This window comes from Sarcophilus harrisii, chromosome 2 (assembly GCF_902635505.1).
Source record: "Sarcophilus harrisii chromosome 2, mSarHar1.11, whole genome shotgun sequence".
Taxonomy (NCBI): domain Eukaryota; kingdom Metazoa; phylum Chordata; class Mammalia; order Dasyuromorphia; family Dasyuridae; genus Sarcophilus; species Sarcophilus harrisii.
In genome coordinates, this window is record NC_045427.1 from 491,407,020 (window position 1) to 491,415,856 (window position 8,837).

An 8,837-nucleotide genomic window follows, 5' to 3' on the forward strand; every position below is an offset into this window, starting at 1 on the left:
GAAATAATCAGCAAAACTATATTAATGGGGGACCTCAACCACCCACTTTCAGTATATGTAATTATAAATCTAACCGCAAAATAAACAAGGAAAAAAATAAGAAGGTTAATAGAATCCTAAAAAAGTTAGATATGATAGACCTCTGGAGAATATTGAATAGGGATAAAAAAGAATGTAATTTTTCTCAGGAGTACATGACACCTACACAAAAATTGACCATGTAAACACTTCATAATCAAATGCAGAAAGGCAGAAATAGTAAATGACTCCTTTTCAGATCATGATGCAATAAAAAGTATATACTATAAGAAAACCAGGGAAAGATAGACTAAAAATCAATTGGAAATTAAATAAACTAATTCTAAAGACTGAGTGTATCAAGTAACAAATTGTAGAAACAATCAATTATTTCATCCAAGAGAATGACAAGAATGAGACACCATACCAAAGCCTATACTTATGGATGCTATAATACCTATAGATACTTATAGATTCTTAAAGAAAAATTTAAGATAAAAAAGAAAAAGACGAGATCAATGAATTAGGCATGCAACTAAAAAAGCTAGAAAAAGAATAAGTTTAAAAAACCCAATTAAATACCAAATTAGAAATTCTGAAAATCAAAGGAGAAATTAATAAAATTGAAACTAAGAAAACAATTGAATTACTAAAACTAAGATTTGGTTTTATGGGAAAAAAACAACAAAATAGATAAGCCTTTACTTAATTTGATTAGAAAAAAGAAAGAAAAAACCAAATTACCAGTATCAAAAATGAAAAGGGTTAATTTGCCACTAATTAAGAAAAAATTAATGCACTAATTAGAAGTTTTGCCAACAAATTTGAAAATCTAATTGAAATTGATGAATATTTACAAATATATAAATTGCCCAGATTAACAGAAGGGGAAATAAATTACTAAAAATAATCCCATTTTAGAAAAAGAAATTGAGTAATGAATGCCCTAAAAAAATCTTCAGGGCCAGATAAATTTACAAGTGGATTCTACCAAACATTTAAAGAACAAGTAATTCCAATACTATGTAAACTATTTGGGAAAATAAGCAAAGAAGAAGTTCTGTCAAATACTTTCTTTGACACAAATATGGTATTGATATATAAATCAGAAAAGTCAAAACAGAGAAAGAAAATTACAGATCAATCTCCCTAATGAATATTGATGCAAAAAATGTGAAATAATATATTAGCAAAGCGACTACAGCAACTTATTGGCAAGATAATACACTATGAAGAAGTGGGGTTTATACCAAGGATTCAGGGCTAGTTCAATATCAGGAAAACTATTGCCATAATTAACCATATCAATAACAAAACTGACAAAAATCATGATGACCTCAATATGCTGAAAAAACTTTTGACAAAATATATCATCCATTTCTATTAAAAAATACTAGAAAGCTAGGAATAAGTGTTTTTCTTGAAAAAGAGGCATCTAACTAAAATCATCAGCAAACATTATATATAACAAGAAGAAGCTAAATGCATTCCCAGAAAGATAAATGGCAAAATAAGAATGCCCATTATCACCATTATTATTCAATATTGTACTAGAAATGTTTTCTTTAACAAAAAGAAAAGAAAACGAATTTAGACAAATTTGAATAGGCAATGAGGAGATAAAACTATTACTCTTTGCAGATGATATGATGGTATACTTAGAGAATCCTAGAGAATCATCCAAAAACCTATTTGAAGCAATTAAAAACTTTAACTTTTAGGATATAAAATAAATTTGCACATATCATCAGCATTTCTATATGTTACTAACAAATCCCAGCAGCAAGAGTTGGAAAGAGAAATTCCATTTAGGGTGGAACCAAGATGGTGGAAAGGACACATGCATCATTCTAAGCTCCCCTTCTATGTAGACCTCACTACTAATTACCAAATTCATCCTCAAAAATAGTGCTTGACTGGTAAAATCCACAAATATTGGGAATACAACAAATTAGCAGCCGAAGATAATCTGGAAGATCACCAGAAAAGGTTGTCCTGATTGGTGGGAGGATGCCATTGTAGTCAGGGAGGCAGAACACGGAGGCTAACACGCTGACCAGGTGTGGGGGAGGTCTCCTCAGGTGTAAAATTTTCAGGGAGGACTCTACCATAGGTTGGCTGCTCTGCTTTGGTTGCAAAGCAGTAGATCAGCAGAGAAGTTACACAAATGCCAAAGGTAAAGTGTACTCCAAAAAACACCAGCATTTAATAGGGCCTGGCCATACCCACCCAGCACCAGAAGTGACTCAGCATGGACCACAGCACAGCCCTGCAGCTGCATTCGATGGTGTGGGGCTTTTGCCTGAAGCAGCTACACTTTTCACACTTTTGCATGGGAGGGAGAGGAGGGCAGGGAGAAGGGGAACTCTGTCTGGGGCAGCAGAATTTCCACAGCACAGCTGAGCTTCCTGGGCCAGTGATGCTTCCACTGCTAGGTTCTTCTCAGGGCGCTTCCTCAGCTTGGCCACTCTTTGCAGCCCATTTGCAGGACAGCTACTGTCCATCTATTTATCCTTGTTCTGTAGAGGAAGCTGGTAACCTTCTTGCCCTGAAGGCAGAGCCCCTAAGGGTTTTTTAAAAAATGAGTAAAAAAGCTAAGTGAACTCTAACTATATATAGCTTCTATATAGAAAGAGAGCAGATTTTCAACCCTGAGAAGACTAATAGCAGACAGTCTCCAGACAAAACCCCAAAGGGTGAAACATATCACACAAGGCTCTCCTAGAAGAAATGATAAAAGATCTTGAGAGAGATAGAAGAAAAATGAGGAAAGGAAAGAGAAGCTCTGCAAGAGAGTACAGCAAAGGCATATAACTCACCAAAAGAAAAATTTAATAAAGTGGAAAAAGAAAACAATTTCCTGAAATGTGAATTGGAAAAGGTAAAAAATACCCAGGGAAATAGAATTTGTGAATTAGAAAAGATAAAGAACTGCCAGGAAAGTAGGATTTGTGAATTGGAAAAATAAAATAACTCAGTAAAAAAATTAGTGAAATGGTAAAAAAAAAAAAATTCCATGGAGCAAAACAACTCACTTAAAAAGGTAATTGGACATATACAAAAAGAAGTAAAAAAAGTTAATGAAGAAAATAACTCAGAAAAAAGTCAGAACAGAACAAATAGAAATGAATGATTCATTAAGACATCAAGAATCAGTCAAGCAAAACAAAAAAATAAAAAAATAGAAAAAATGTTAAATAACTACTTGGAAAAACAACAGACCTGGAAAATAGATCTAGGAGAGATAATCTGAGGATTATTGGACTTCCTGAAAATTATGATGAAAAAAAGAACCTAGACACTATTTTACAGGAAATCATCAAAGAGAATTGCCCAGATGTAATAGAATCAAAAGGTAAAATAGGCATTGAAAAAATTCATGGAACAACTTCTGAAAGAGACCATAAAAAGAATGCTCCAAGGAATATTGTGGCTAAATTTCAGAACTATCAGACTAAGGAAAAAATATTACAAGCAGGCAGAAAAAAATAAAAACAATTCAAACACCGAGGAGCCACAATAAGCATCACTCAGGATCAAGCTGCTTCCACATTAAAGGATTGAAGGGCCTGGAATTTGATATTCTGAAAGACAAAAGAACTTGGAATGCAGTCAAGAACAAACTACCCAACTAAGTTTAGCATTTTCTTCCAGGGAAGAAGATGACATTTAATGAAACAAGTGACCAGAACTTGTTTCTAATGAAAAAATCAGAACTAAACAAAAAATATGACCTCTAATTATAGGACTCAAGAAAAGCAGAAAAAGGTAAAAAGAGCTCTTGAGAACTGTATTTCTGTTATGGGCATACATAAAGAGTGCATGTATAATGTGATTTTACTGATATAATATAAAAAGGGGAAGTAAAAGTGAAAAGAGGATAGTATCAGAAAAAGGGAAAAAGGGAGATAAAAAAGATGGAAATTATATCCCATGAAGAGGCAAAGGAAACCTATCATATCTGAGGGAATTTAGGGAGGGGGAGGAAAAATTGTATGAATCTTACTCTCCTCAGATTTGGCTCAAAGAAAAAATAATAGATTTATTTGGTTTACAGAGAAACTTCTCTCACATCATTAAAAAGTGGGAGAGGAAAAGGGAAAAGGAAAAGAGTAATAAGGGAAAGGTATAAGAAATGGGAAGGTACTCAAAGGGGGTGGGAGGGATTCTAAAGAGAGAGAGCTGCTTGAAGCAAGTGGTACCCATAAGGTTAATAATGGGGAGGGGGGTAAGGGAGGAAAGAAAAAGAAAAGCATAATCTAGGAATAATAAGATGGCAGAAAATACAGAATTAGTAATTTTAACCATAAATGTGAATGGGATGAACTCTCCCATAAAGAGGAAATGGATAGCAGACTGGATCAAAAGCCAGAACCCTACAATATGTTGTTTACAGAAAACATACCTGAAGCAGGGTGATACATACAGAGTAAAGGTAAAAGACTGGAGCAGAATCTATTATGCTTCAGGTGAAGTCAGAAAAGCAAGAGTAGTCATCCTTATCTCAGATCAAGCAAAAGCAAAAATTGATCTAATTAAAAGAGATAAAGAAGGGCACTATATTTTCTTAAAGGGTAGCATAGACAATGAAGCAGTATCAATACTAAACATATATGCACCAAGTGGTATAGCATCTAATTTCCTAAAGGAAAAGTTAAGAGAGTTGCAAGAAGAAATAGACAGCAAAACTATAATAGTGGGAGATCTCAAACTTGCACTCTCAGAATTAGATAAATCAAATCACAAAACAAAATAAGAAAGAAGTTAAAGAGGTAAATAGAATATTAAAAAAAAAAGTTATGTATGATAGATCTTTGGAGAAAACTGAATGGAGACAGAAAGGAGTACACTTTCTTCTCAGCAGTACATGAAACTTATAGAAAATTGACCATATATTAGCACATAAAGACCTCAAAATTAAATGCAGAAAGGCATAAACAGTAAATCCATTCTTTTCAGATCATGATGCAATAAAAACTGTATTCAACAAAAGTCTAGGGGTAAATAGACCAAAAAGTAATTGGAAATTAAATAATCTCATCCTAAAGAATGAATGAGTGAAACAGTGAATCATAGACACAATTAATAATTTCGCCCAAGAGAATGACAATAATGAGATAACATACCAAAATTTGTAGGATGCAGCCAAAGTGGTAATAAGGGGAAATTTTACATCTCTAGAGATTTACTTGAATAAAATAGAGAAAGAGAAGATCAATGAATTGGGCTTGCAACTTAAAAAGCTAGAAAAAGAGCAAATTAAAAACTCCCAATGAAATATTAAACTTGAAATTCTAAAATTAAAAGGAGCAACTGATAAAATTGAAAGTAAAAAAGCTATTGAATTAATAAATAAAACTAAGGCTTGGTTTTATGGAAAAAAACAATAAAATAGATAAAACTTTGGTAAATCTGATTAGAAAAAGGAAAGAGGAAAATCAAATTGTTAGTCTTAAAAATGAAAAGAGAGAACTTTCCACCAATAAAGAGGAAATTAGAGCAATAATTAGGAGTTACTTTGCCCAATATTATGCCAATAAATTTGATAACCTAAGTGAAATGGAAGAGGAAGTAAATTGCTTAAATAGTCCCATTTTAGAAAAAGAAATAGAACAAGCTATTGATCAACTCCCTAAGAAAAAATCCCCAGGACCAGACGGATTTACATGTGAATTCTACCAAACATTTAAAGAAAATGAACTCCAATGTCATGTAAACTATTTCAAAAAATAAGAAATGAAGGACTCCTATCAAATTCCTTTTATGACACAGACATGGTACTGATACCTAAACCAGGTAGGTTGAAAAAAATTACAGACCAATCTCCTTAATGAATATTGATACTAAAATCTTAAATAAAATATTAGCAAAAAGATTACAGAAAACCATCCCCAGGATAATTCACCATGAATAAGTAGGATTTATACCAGGAATGCAGGGCAAGTTCAATATTAGGAAAACGATTAGCATAATTGACTATATCAATAACCAAATTAACAAAAACCATATGATCATCTCAATAGATGCAGAAAAAGCATTTGATAAAATCCAACATCCATTCTTATTAAAAACACTGGAGAGTATAGGAATAAATGGACTTTTCCTTAAAATAGTCAGTAGCATCTATTTAAAACCATCAGTAAGCATCATATGCAATGGGGATAAACTGGAACCATTCCCAATAAGATCAGGAGTGAAACAAGGTTGCCCACTATCACCATTAGTATTCAATATTGTATTAGAAATGCTAGCTTCAGCAATAAGAGTTGAGAAGAGATTAAAGGAATTAGAGTAGGTAATGAGGAAACCAAATTATCACTCTTTGCAGATGATATGATGGCATACTTAGAGAACCCCAGAGAGTCTACTAAAAAGCTATTAGAAATAATCCACACCTTTAGCAAAGTTGCAGAATACAAAATAAACCTACATAAATCATCAGCATTCTTATATATCAATAACAAAAACCAACGGTTATAGATACAAAGAAAAATTCCACTTAAAGTAACTTCCAATAGTATAAAATATTTGGGAATCTATCTGCCAAGGGAAAGTCAGGAACTACATGAACAAAACTACAAAACACTTTCCACACAAATAAAGTCATATCTAACCAATTGGAAAAATATTAAGTGCTCTTAGATAGGTTTAATAAAGATGACAATACTACTTAATCTAGTCTATTTATTTAATGCTATACCAATCAGATTACCAAAAAAACTATTTTAATGACCTAGAAAAAATAACAACAAAATTCATCAAGGGAACTAATGAAAAAAATTCAAATGATGGCCTAGCTGTACCAGATCTAAAATTATATTATAAAGCAGCAGTCACCAAAACCATTTGGTATTGGCTAAGAAATAGGCAATCAGTAGAATAGGTTAAGTTCACAGGACAAAATAGTCAATAACTTTAATAATCTAGTGTTTAACAAACCCAAAGACCCCAGCTTTGGGGGTAAAAATTCACTGACAAAAACTGCTGGGAAAATTAGAAATTAGCATTACAGAAACTAGGCATTGACCCACACTTAACACCATACATCAAGATAAGGTCAAAATGAGTTCATGACTTAAGCATAAAGAATGAGATTATAAATAAATTAGAAGAACATAGGATAGTTTACCTCTCAGACATGTGAAGGAGGAAGGAATTTGTGACCAAAGAACTAGAGATCATTATTGATCACAAAATAGAAAAGTTTGATTATATAAAATTGAAAAGCTTTTGTACAAACAAAACTAATGAAGACAAGATTAGAAGGGAAACAATAAACTTGGAAAATATTTTTACAGTCAAAGTTTCTGATAAAGGCCTCATTTCCAAAATATATAGAGAATCGACTCTAATTTATAAGAAATCAAGTCATTCTCCAATTGATAAGTGGTGAAAGGATATAGACAATTTCCAGATGAATAAATTGAAATTATTTCTAGCCATGTGAAAAGATTCTCCAAGTCATTATTAATCAGAGACATGCAAATTAAGACAACTCTAAGATACCACTACACACTTCTCAGATTAGCTAAGATGACAGAAAAAGATAATGCTGAATGTTAGAGAGGATGTGAGAAAACTAGGTCACCGATACATTGTTGGTGGAATTGTGAATACATCCAGCCATTCTGGAGAGCAATTTGGAACTATACTCAAAAAGTTATCAAACTGTGCATACCCTTTGATCCAGCAGTGTTACTACTGGGCTTATATCCCAAAGAGTTCTTAAAGAAGGGAAAATGACATGTATGAACACAAATGTTTGTGGCAGCCTTCTTTGTAGTGGCTAGAAACTGGAAATTGAATGGATGCCCATCAATTGGAGAATGACTGAATAAATTGTGGTATATGAATGTTATGGAATATTATTTTTTTGTAAGAAATGACCAACAGGAAGATTTAAGAAAGACCTGGAGAGACTTACATGAACTGATATTAGTGAAATGAGCAGGACCAGGAAATCATTATATACTTCAACAACAATACTATATGAGGATCAATTCTGATGGATATGGCTCTCTTCAACAATGAGATGAAACAAAACAGTTCCATTTGTTCAATAATGAATAGAACCAGCTACACCCAGTCAAAGAACTCTGAGAAATCAGTGCGAACTACTACATAGCATTTGCAATCCTTCTGTTTTTGTCCACTTGCATTTTTATTTCCTTTTCAGGTTAATTTTACATTATTTCAAAATCCAATTCTTCTTGTGCAGCAAAATAACTACATGGATATGTTTACATATGTTCTATGTAAAATATATTTTAACATATTTAACATGTATTGGTCTAACTATCATATGGGGGAGAAGGGGGAAGGAGGGGAAAAGTTGGAACAGAAGGTTTTGCAAGGGACACTGCTGAAAAATTGCCCATTCATATATCTTGTAAATAAAAAGCTATAATAAAAAAAGAAATTCCATTTAAAATAACTATAGACCAAATAAAATATTTGGTTGTCTATCTACCAAGACAAATACAGGAATCATATGAACAGAACTACAAAACACTTTTCACATAAATGAAATCAGACATAAACAATTTTAAAAAGTCAATTACTCATGAGTAGGATGAGCTTATATTTTAAAAATAACAGTTCTAATTAAATTGGTCTACTTTTTCAATGTCACACCAATCAAACTGCCAAAAAATTATCTTATAGAGCTAGAAAAAGTGACAAAATCAATCTGGAAGAATAAAATATCAAGAATATCAAAGGAATTAATGGAAAAATACAAAGGAGGTGGCTTAGCAGTATCAGACTTGAAACTCTATTATAAAGCAACAGTCATCAAAAACAGATGGTAGTGACTAAAA